A 10814-nucleotide genomic window follows, 5' to 3' on the forward strand; every position below is an offset into this window, starting at 1 on the left:
ATCCATATTATTTAAATATAGGTTCATTCATGCACACACACAAAATGAATGAACTAAATATAATAGAATGTCAACGAAGCAACTTTCCTGGTTCTATTTTTATTTTGTGGTTTTATTTCATTTATTTAATTCAGATCATTTATTCACGCATTTAATTTCGTTCACGTCCACTCTGTAGCTTTTAATAAAACATTATTCTCTCCAATTTTGTATATTTTTCAGTGACAAATAATCCAATTCTTTCCCGTTGTTCCGCTGCCTCGTCGACAGGACATTTACATTCGATGCATGAATCAAAACTTCGCTCAAAATAAATACTAAAACGTGCAGAGGGACACGCTACTGAGTGTTTTATTGATATTTGTCATTTATAATTGTACAAGATAGCGAACATGACACGTTTGCGCCGACTGTGTCTTATTTGCATATAAGCAAAGAATTTAAATTCGTGGAATAAACACTAAGATTGGTGCTTTTTTGTTTATATTTGACAAAAATAGCTGGCATTATTACGTGCAAAACGAAAAATAATAACAGACTTCAAATACATTTTAGAGAACAATTAATAATTTAAAAAACAAAGAAAAACACAGTTTTAGAGATCTACATTTTTTGCCGAAAGACTTGTGAGAGCAGATTAATATACACTAAACACATATGCACTTTCTGATTCCAATAATGAATCCATATTCAGACATGAAACAGTAAAACGCCTCCTGCTGATTTCTTCATTTACCAACAGATTCCTCAAACAGTTTCCAATCAAGACGCGAGGATATGACTGCTATAAATAAATAAAGTAAATCACAATAATTTGCTGTTTTTAATTCCATTTCCATTCATAAGCAGCGTGTGATCCTCGTGGGTTAAAACAAAGGGTCGGTCGTAGTAGTGAAGAACAAAAACAAAAAAGACCTGAAATAAATTCTGATATTAAAGCCTGAAGAACATGGTTATAATCTACACATTCAGGTGTTTGAATTTAAGGCCTTCCCAATTCTCTGTGGGAGGACCGTGCAGTTGGGGTGAATTATTTATTAACTTTTATAAAAACAGTAGAAAACACGAGCCCTGCACTGTGACATGAACGCAACCTCCTTAAACATTTGTAATTGGAAAGATATATTCTCCAGCCGAGTCCTACCGGCAGGACTGTCCGTGGTCACGGAGGCCTTCGTGGGGTAGTTTGGTGACGGTTTGCTGCCTCGATTGGCTTTTTCATCAATTTGCGGGGGACGTCTGTCACCCGCGGCCTCGCGAGCCCAAACCGACGCCATGACCCCTGCGGGTCAAAGGTCAGCCGGCCTCTCCGCCATTACCGCAGCGTCAGCTCTCCGCAGGCGCCAGGCGGACCCGCTCCTTTTTAATGACTCAGTAATAACTGTTTATTCATTTTTCTCTCTCCTTCTAAGCTAAATTAAATTAGCCGTTAGCCGTTAGCATAACATACATTTCAGCCGTAATTAATGGACGTGTTAGTGAGTTGACTAGTGTTAGGTTTCTCAAAAGAAAACATCTTCACTGTTATTCAAACCTGCTCCACACGTTAGCATTAGCTAACCCAGCAGCTAGCTTAGGTGAGCCAGCAATTAGTCAGGTTCTCAAGGATTGTAAACATAAACACAAGATATTCACAAATAATCTCGATATTATGGAGGAAGTCTAAATGTGCGCTGGAGCTCAACAAGGGAGGAAATATTATTGAAGCAAACCTACAGTTTGCACTTTTTTATGATATACAATTCTTCCATATAAAGGATCTGATCAGCTGTTTATGATTGTAACATTGTGTACCCTGTATAAGTGAGGTGGGTTACATGTCATCCTAAATTAACCCTCCTCGCCTTAGATGTACACATGTATGAAAAGCGGATCGTCATCATCAGCAGATTTGTTATGAAATGATTGCGTAATCATCAAAATGCTGTGATGGCAAAGTTGTGTAGCTAAGCTCAAACTGTAGGCTGTTCAATAATATTTCCTCCATCGCTCCGTGGAGAATAAGGATCAGGACTGTCCAGTGACTGATAAGAAAAGAACAGCCTCCTCCCCCGTGGTTCACTGTCATCTCTGTGTTACTCAGCAGTATGAAAGGAATTCATTCCAAATGAACCGATAACGTCCACGAGCATCTCTTTAATTCCCGCTTGACATTTCACCGTGTCGAAAATAGTGCAGTCGGCAAATAAATAAACAATCAAATCTTATTTTTTATATCAACGTCACTTTATTTTCCGAGCTGACGTCTGATTTATGAACCTCAACATTGATTAACCGCAGTCATGATTACCCATAGCGAGGTTGCGTGTATTGACGTCTGTGTAAACCTCACAATAGTCGACGTCTGACCACGCGTTCCTCAGTAAGTAGTGGAAATGAAGCTTGGGAGGTCAGGGAAACAGTAACTCCCCTCCGATTGATTTCCAATAATCTGGTCATTGCCTGTCTGATCCGCGGGATGCGGACTGCAGAGCTCTTGTCCCTCCAGCTGTTGCCGTGGTGATAATAGCAGTTAATGAGATATTAACCCCAAATAAGGAAGAAGACAGGAAGTGATGAGCGTTTGCAGCAAGGACTAAAGACGGGATTCGTCGATGGATGACCCTCCGGCTGGATCAATAGTGTGACTGTAGTCGTCGGTAACGAGCGCCCCCTCCCCTCCCTCCCTCTGAGAAGGTAAAGCCCATTCCTCAGTGACAGACACACTCACACACACTTAGGTATTCACACACATCACGAGAACACACACAGTGCAGACGGACACAAGCGCTCCTGTGTAAACACACACCACCGCATTAGAGCAACGGCTGGCTCGCTGTCCAGCTGGTTAGGATGCAAGCGGGTGAGCGTGCCCTCGAGGTCAAAGGTCAACTTCATCCCAGACACCTGACCTCATCCACCGAGGGTTGACCTGTCTGGGCCGGGAGTGTGTGTGTGTGGGGGGGGGGGGGGGGTAAGGGAGAGAGAGAGAGGGAGAAATTTGGTGGACAAGCAAAATTTAGTGTCAATTGTGTTTGATATATAACACTGGTGTTGTATATCGTGTGTGTGTGTGTGTGTGTGTGTGATTGAGTGTTCGTGGTATAGAGGATGCAGGAGGGAGATGTGGATGATTTTAAGGCAAGAAGACTGAAGTCTGAGTCTTTATTGAGGAAGAAAACGGAGGCAAAAAGGTGAATGGAATTAGAAAACGTTGGAGGCTCCGGTCAAAACAGAGCCGTGACGGTTGGTGGATAGTTTTAGTCGCAGGTTTCCCTCTTCCGTGGCGACCGGCCTCAAGGTCCTTCCCAGTATCACTTTGCCTCCAGTCTTTCCTTCCTTCTACTTCTTCTCTCTCCGTCTGCTCCGCTGTCCCCCCATCCCTTCATCTCTCCCCGGCTTTTCTGGCAAATTGTCCCCTGACCTTGACTCATGACCCCCTGTAACACCCAAACACACACTCACTCACACAGGAATACACACTCAAGCATTCAACACACACACACACACACACACACACACACACACACACACAGACTTTGCAGACTCCCCTGTGTACAGCAGCCATCCACACACATACACACACACATACACACACACACACACATACACATACTATTGCAGAATTTTGCAGCAAGTTCCTCGACATGCATCACATATTTGAGAAGAGTACGTTCGGAAGAGAGTCCCTGAAAGTATTTAAATCTGTGTTTTGGAGGGGTTCCTGAAAAATTTTTTTGTATTTATTTGGCACAATTCAAAAATATCATGTTTGTCCAAATACTGTACAGTACAGTTTGTTTTAAATGCACACCACAGTTTAAATAGTTTGATTAAAGTACCAATAAATAAATGATTTGTGTGATATTGACCTGTTATTTCAGGACACATTTGGGGATAGTTTATAGTTTTTTGCATTTTAATGCAAGCAGTTTGAGTGTGTTTGACCTTTTATTTTTCATCCAAAGGGAATGGTTTTGCAGGATGGGTCGACCTTTTTTTTTAGAATACATGTCAATGCACCGGCTGTTATTTTGGGTATATTTAGCCTGGGCTTCTTTGTGCACGATCCATGCCATGAGTGGGGTTGTTGCACATGAATGAGCCACGCTGTGTCCAAACGTTTATGGACTATATGAGGCCCTCAGAAATCCCCACTATGGGACGAATAAAGATTTTATGTGCTTTAAATTGTCTTTTTACATACATTTGATTCATCCTGTCTCTTAAAAGTCAAGCGGCTTTGTTCCCTCTTCCTGTTCCTTCAGCACTCAGGTGAACCCAGAGTCACCGCTCTCGCTGCATGGAAACTAAAAGGAATTAAGTTCAAGGTTGGTACTCATTCTAACATTTTCCCCCGATGTGCTTCTTGTGTTCGCAGCAAATTACCACAATCAAAGGATGGCGCCGGCCTCACTGCCTCGTCTCCCCCTCCGAGGCCTTGCACACCAATCTCGTCATCCCAGAGGTTCAAAGATGAAGGTGAGTGGGTGGGAGGAGCAGGAGGAGGAGGAGGAAGGTAGAGGAGGGGATGTAGGATGAAAGCGGGGTGGAAATAAGCCTGGCCGAGCACTTGTGTTGCCCTCCCCTCCCTTCACCCCTCCTCTCCTCCCCAAAAAAACATTCTTTTTCCTCCTTCCAGCTCTCCTTCACCCCCTAATCCCTCGCTACTCCACTGCATATGTTTCCTAATCCGGAGTGTGTGGGAGGCCCATAAACCCCTCCTCCTCCTCACCCACCTCCACCCTCTCCTTTCTCTTGGTGGCTGTAATGCTGTAACCTGCCTCCATTCCCCTTTCTTTTAGCCCTGGTCTCCCTGTCTGTCTTTCTCTCTGCAGCTCTTATCGTTAGACAGCAGCGTGAACTAGCCGGCCCCTCTTCCCCTCCGCCTTTCCCTCTCTTTTTATTTTTTTCCCCTTCATTTCTTGCATTCTCTCCTTGCGTCTCTTATGTTTTCTCTTCTTTGTGCCAGTTCTCTTTTGGAAATGACACTTTGCCAAACTGCAGACGGCATGGATTCAGCTGAGCCTGTTTCTGCTGAAGTTGTTGGATCCGAAGCCACGATCAAACGCCTGTCATGTTTCATCTAATTTACAAGATTAGATTTCTCAACCCCCACAAAAAAGCAGACCTAAAACGTAACAGTGTGACGGTGATGAATACACAAATCTGTACAAGGCCGTCGCTTAAAGGTGCAGTGTGTAAAATCTGGACACCACTTTGGATTTAATCCAATAGACGTGGATTTAATATCAAAACGTACGTGGACCCTGACCTCCACTGTGACTGAGGAGCCCTCGGGGCAGCTCTACGTCTTCGCCGTCTCGTGGAGGACTGAGGACAGACTGGACGCTACAGTGACTCACTATCGCTCCCCAGGTACCCGTGGAATTACAGGACAGGAGGGGCCGAGGCTAGCTGGTTAGCGTGCTCATCTCAGTAGATCTCTCTGCTGCACAACACACAGACGTCAACACTGAACCTCTTTACATTCTGCATTCAAATTTTTTTGGAGCGTTTAAACAAAAATTTGGGCCAGATCCCCTTTTAATAAATAAATAAAAATGGTGTTATGTTTGTAGGATATCAAACTAGTGTGCGCTTTTCTCTTTTCCTCAACACTTGATTAGTTTCCACCGGTTTCTCTGCTGCTCCTTCATCCTCTTCTTGTTTTTTTTCTTCCCTCCAGCTAGCTGTCTTATTTTCTCTCAGGTGATTTCATTCTCCCTCTCCCCTCCCTCATTTCAGCTGCTCTTGTAACACACACACACACACACACACACACACACACACACACACACACACACACACACACACACACACACAGGCTTTTTGTCCTGCTTCTTCTCTTGCTTTACCCCATTACTGAATAGTATTCTTGGAGCCTTTTGTGGAGCCTTGTATAGGCACATGCCAAGTCAAGTTATTTCAGAGCGGTTTCAATGGAATTACCCCCCAAAATAATCTCCTTTTGCTCGCCCCCCCCCCCCCCCTAAAAAAAGTAGAAAAGGACGGAAGAAAAGAAGAGAATAATGTAAAAACGAACCAGCACCCTTGACACAGAATAAGCCTGTAGTTCCACACTAGAGGAACATGAGAATGTCAAAAGATTAGAGAGTTTACATATTGAAGAAGCACAGAGGAATCTGGATATGAATTGTGGGTAAAAAAAACAAGAAGAAGCAGAGTAAAGCCACCTAAACTCGCCGTATTATGTGGAGATCGCTCCTTTTTCTTTCGGCTGACAGAGACGTCCAGGACTTCAATATAAATGGCCTAACATGTTATGAAATTACAGCCTTTGTTCATATCAGTGCTCACTTTCAAGCAGAAACAAACGCATTGTGAACGTTAATAAATAATTTAGCATGCAGGTAAAACAAGGCTTCGTCATGCACTGCTGAGCCGTTGAGGCGGACGCTGCCCGTCTCAGTGGAATACATCTAAGTACATCCAACTCTCGGGTTTACATTCAAACAGAACATGTGCTGCGTCTGCACGATGGCTGTCCATTTCTCAATGATCTCTAAATGAGCCGCACAGGGATCAATGCATGTCTCGTGAGTTTCTTTGCATTTGAAGTGCGTCTTTATTTCCATTACATTTTCCGGCAAATGTGGGTTTTTTCGCAGTGCTCTCAGCTGAGCGGCCCGATGCTGCGTTTCCCACGCCGTCCTCTCTAATGAGCGTGTCTCGACTGCTTGTCAGTTCCTGAGACGTAAAAGGCACTTAAAGCAGAAGTACTGATGGTACAATATTCTAAATCAAAATGTAAATTACAAGACTTTATCCAGTTTTTGTATTTATTGATAGATTTAATTTCCTTTATTCCAAACCTTTTATTTGTATTTTATTACAGCCCACTTGTGTGATTCAGCCATGCAGTAATACTTCACTTGAAGTTCGCCTTTATTTAGCAAACATTTAATAAATGCTTTTTAAAACTCAATAATGGATTTGTACGCAGATATAAGGAGGGCAGTCAGCGTGCTTCAGCCATAAATTGGGGACAGACTTTGTATTTGTTTTTTTACAACAGACATACATTTTTTTAGAAGGCAATTAATTGTCCACGTTTCCGGTTTATCTCTGGGAAAAATAACGCAGCCCTGTCATCTGGTTGGCCCTCGATGCGAGGCTGTTGCTCCAACGCACACGCCAATGAGGCGCTTTCTCTTCCCAAACTATGCACTATCCTCCGTACCCCTGGAAGATGCAAGCAGCACTGTGTTCAACAAAGAGAAGTAACCTGGCCAGCGTCCGTTGTGAACAAATAAATAAATAGAACATATTCCGAGGACGTAATCTCACGTCAGGATGTTCTCTTGCTGAGGATGAGATTCGTCAGTTAGACGTGTCGTGAACTCCAGCTGTGACAAACATTTCCCTTTCAAATTAAAATGCTCTCACCTGTATTTGTTTTATGGTTGGTTTGATGTGCAGCTCCACATTCATGTATTAATGACATCTCTTTGAGTCAGTTTGAGCAGTTTGATATAACCGACCTTTTCCTGCTCCGAGCGATGTCATTATGTCGGCCTCTCATACTCACACCTGTGTTTTACTTGTCATTCCTTATCATATCATATTCATACGCCAGCCTTGCGTTTACCTCCAACATTACAGTGTGCTCCAAGCCATTTATTACATATAGGGGGTAGAGTAACGTGTGACCATGTTTTCTATCAATTCACTAAATGCTTGTTGTTATTGATGGACCTTTTCGTCTGATTTCGCCTTCCTGTATTCCAAATAATTATTATAGTCTGTGCGTACGATGTCACATCAATCGCAGAGAACATACTGTACGTTTGGATTCTTCCAACCATGAAGTGTGACTACGCATCCTATCCAGCTCTACACGAGTGTGATCACATCTGCTGCACCTCCCACCAGAAAGTAAACGTGTGCTTGTGCGTATCACCAGCCGCTTTCAGGTATTTTGTGTTCGTCAATGCATACATACATATATATACATATATAAATATATATGTATGTATGTATATATACATCCATGTGTGTGAGCGTGTGTCAGTGCCGAGTGTCACATCGATAGGTTAATAGCTGCGGTGTCAGATTCAGTAACTCTCTGATTAGTTGACAGTTCACTAATCCACACACCATCCTGAGTTATGGGCCCGGCCCATTGATTTCCAGCCTGCCAGCCAAGCCAGGAGGAACTCAGGGGTCGTAAGAGAGCCCTGCCGCTATTGATTGGCCCCAGATCAACCCCACCGCCGCCTCCCCATTACACACACACACACACATACACACACACACACTAAACCCGACCGCAGTCCTTCGGCATGTGGCCTTGCCATACCTTCAGGTCCTCTGTACATTTCTATGGCTCTCCTCTCGCTACCTATCTGCCCTCTGCCTCTCTCCCAGCATGCCACTGGGTATATTTGTGTCATCTCCATCACTCAATTATTTTCCGTAAGAAATATTTTTATTGGCAGGTTTTATTAGTTGCAGGAGGCATCAAACACTCCCACTCCCGACGCCTCCGCATCCGCTCATCGTCAAAAAACCTGTTGACGTCCTCGTAGAGAAAGCTGCTGCGGTCAGTTCAGACTGTCGGTTCAATGTCATTCTCTTGAATGTGCAAACTATTTAGAGCGACCTTTAAGGCCTGTGTTTATTTGAAAAGGGACTCAACATTCAAACAACTGTACATAATGCAGTACCAGAGTCACTGAAAGGTGTTGTGCTCCCAAGAATAATACAACTGATACAATATGTAGTTGTGTTGTGTTGTTGGGGGCGAGAGCTCCTGGTGCACCAGAACCACTCTGGAACCGGGCCTTGGAAGGGTGCACCCGGTGACCATGCTTGTAGCACAAGGGCCCTCTCAGGCTCAATCAGTAGGCTCAAGTGTGTAGCCCGTCAGGTGAGGGGTAGAGCTGATATTGTTGTTGATATTGTAGAGCCCAAAATCACAAATACAAATTATCCTCGGAGGGCTTCACAATCTGTACACGTAACATCCCTGTCCTGGGACCTCACATCGGATCAGGAAAAACTCCCCAAATAAAGATATTAAAACCCTTTCACAGGGAAAAAAGGGAAGAAGCCTTCAGAGGAGGATCCCTCTCCCGGATGGACAGAAGCATCGTGGATGTCTTCCCCATGGCTCTGTGATGGGCAGGGGGGCTGAGTGGGGACACTGGTTTAGAAATGGTCATTTTTTCTGACTGACAGCTTCTTAACCCGTTATGAACTGTGAACCGGAAAAGATGACAAGTGCCTCACTAACCTGACTTTTAAGGTGGACCAGCAATTCTCATTTTCGCGTCGAGCATCTTCGGTACCTGGCTTAGCCGGCTGCCACCGTGGACTAACAGCCAGAAACTGTGATTCTGATTGGTGTATGTTTTCATTATGTATGAAGGCATTCCTGCAGCCGTCTCTCCTCCCTCCGTCTCTGTGTAGGCATTGGGTTGGGGTGGAGGTGTGTGTGTGTGTGTGTGGGGGGGGGGTTGTTAAACATTTTTCTTCCTTGTTAATTGTTTTGACTTGTGCCATTGGCATCCCGATTAGGCCCCATTGATTTCCCACTGCTAAGTGCATTGATTTCTACATTTCTCATTGATCCCCGCTTCTAAATCTACCCACACACACACACACACACACACTGTGTGTCTGTCTCTCTTTCTCTCCATGAACACCACGCGGGCCGAGCATGAGCCAAACGTGTGTGTGTGTGTGTGCATGTGTGTGTTTGGGAGCGAGCGAGGGGCAGACGGAGAGAGAGGGAAGCAGATAGAGAGAAAACATGGAGAAAAAAGATGCAGAGAAAAGAGATTTGAGACTTGAGTCGATGGTGTTTATGTACTACAAGAAAAGGGATTATAAGGCGTGTGTGGATAAGATGCACACCTCAAAGGAGAGATGTGTGTGTGTGTGTGTGTGTGTGTTTGTGTGTGTGTGTGTGTGTGTGTTAGAGAAACAGTCTTGAGGAATCGTTGGTTGTTTCCGTACTCCATAATTTAAGGAATCTATTTTAAATGGAGAAACCTCCCCTTGCCTCACATACGACAAATACAACTTCGCAAATGCATTCTTAATATGAGCATTAATATATCTTCGGGGTCAGACAGCTGTGTATGCTTTATTTCGAAAGAATTTGCTTAAAAGTTCAAATCTGTTTGACAGGACGATTTGGATAAAATTTGTATACATTCAGCGACGCTGTATGAAATGCTATTTCAGCGCCAGAAAGACAACATTTGAAACGCCTTTCAGGCCTTTAAACTGCAATTATGTCTTGCTATCATTCTCGTACACACACACACACACACACACACACACACTCACTCTTTCCTCTTGATCGTATTCCATGGTGTCCAGGAGAGTCAGGTCTGATCCTCTCAGTGTTTAAGGCTCTCATCTCCCCCCCACGTCTCTAACGGACGCACACACACACACACACACACACACACACACACACACACACACACACACACACACACACACACTCCCGGCTGCATGGGCTGGAAAGCTCCATCCATGTCATTGGCATTACCTCAAGCCTTGATGCTGCATTTGTGCTAAGCTAAGCTGTTTGGGCCTCTCTGAGCACAAGTCTTGACTGTGTGTGTGTGTGTGTGTGTGTGTGTATACTTTACACGTGCATGAGTACAGTGCGTTTGCATGCGTGTGCCACTAAGCATGTACATACATCTGTATGTGTGTGTGTGTGTGTGTGTGTGTGTGTGTGTGTGTGTGTGTGTGTGTGTGTGTGTGTGTGTGTGTGTGTGCGAGCACAAAGAAGGCAATATTGCCCCCTCCCTCCCTCACATCTCACATTATACATCTTTAATCCATTACAA

Source organism: Taurulus bubalis (assembly GCF_910589615.1).
Source record: "Taurulus bubalis genome assembly, chromosome: 16".
In the NCBI taxonomy this organism is placed as follows: Eukaryota; Metazoa; Chordata; class Actinopteri; order Perciformes; family Cottidae; genus Taurulus; species Taurulus bubalis.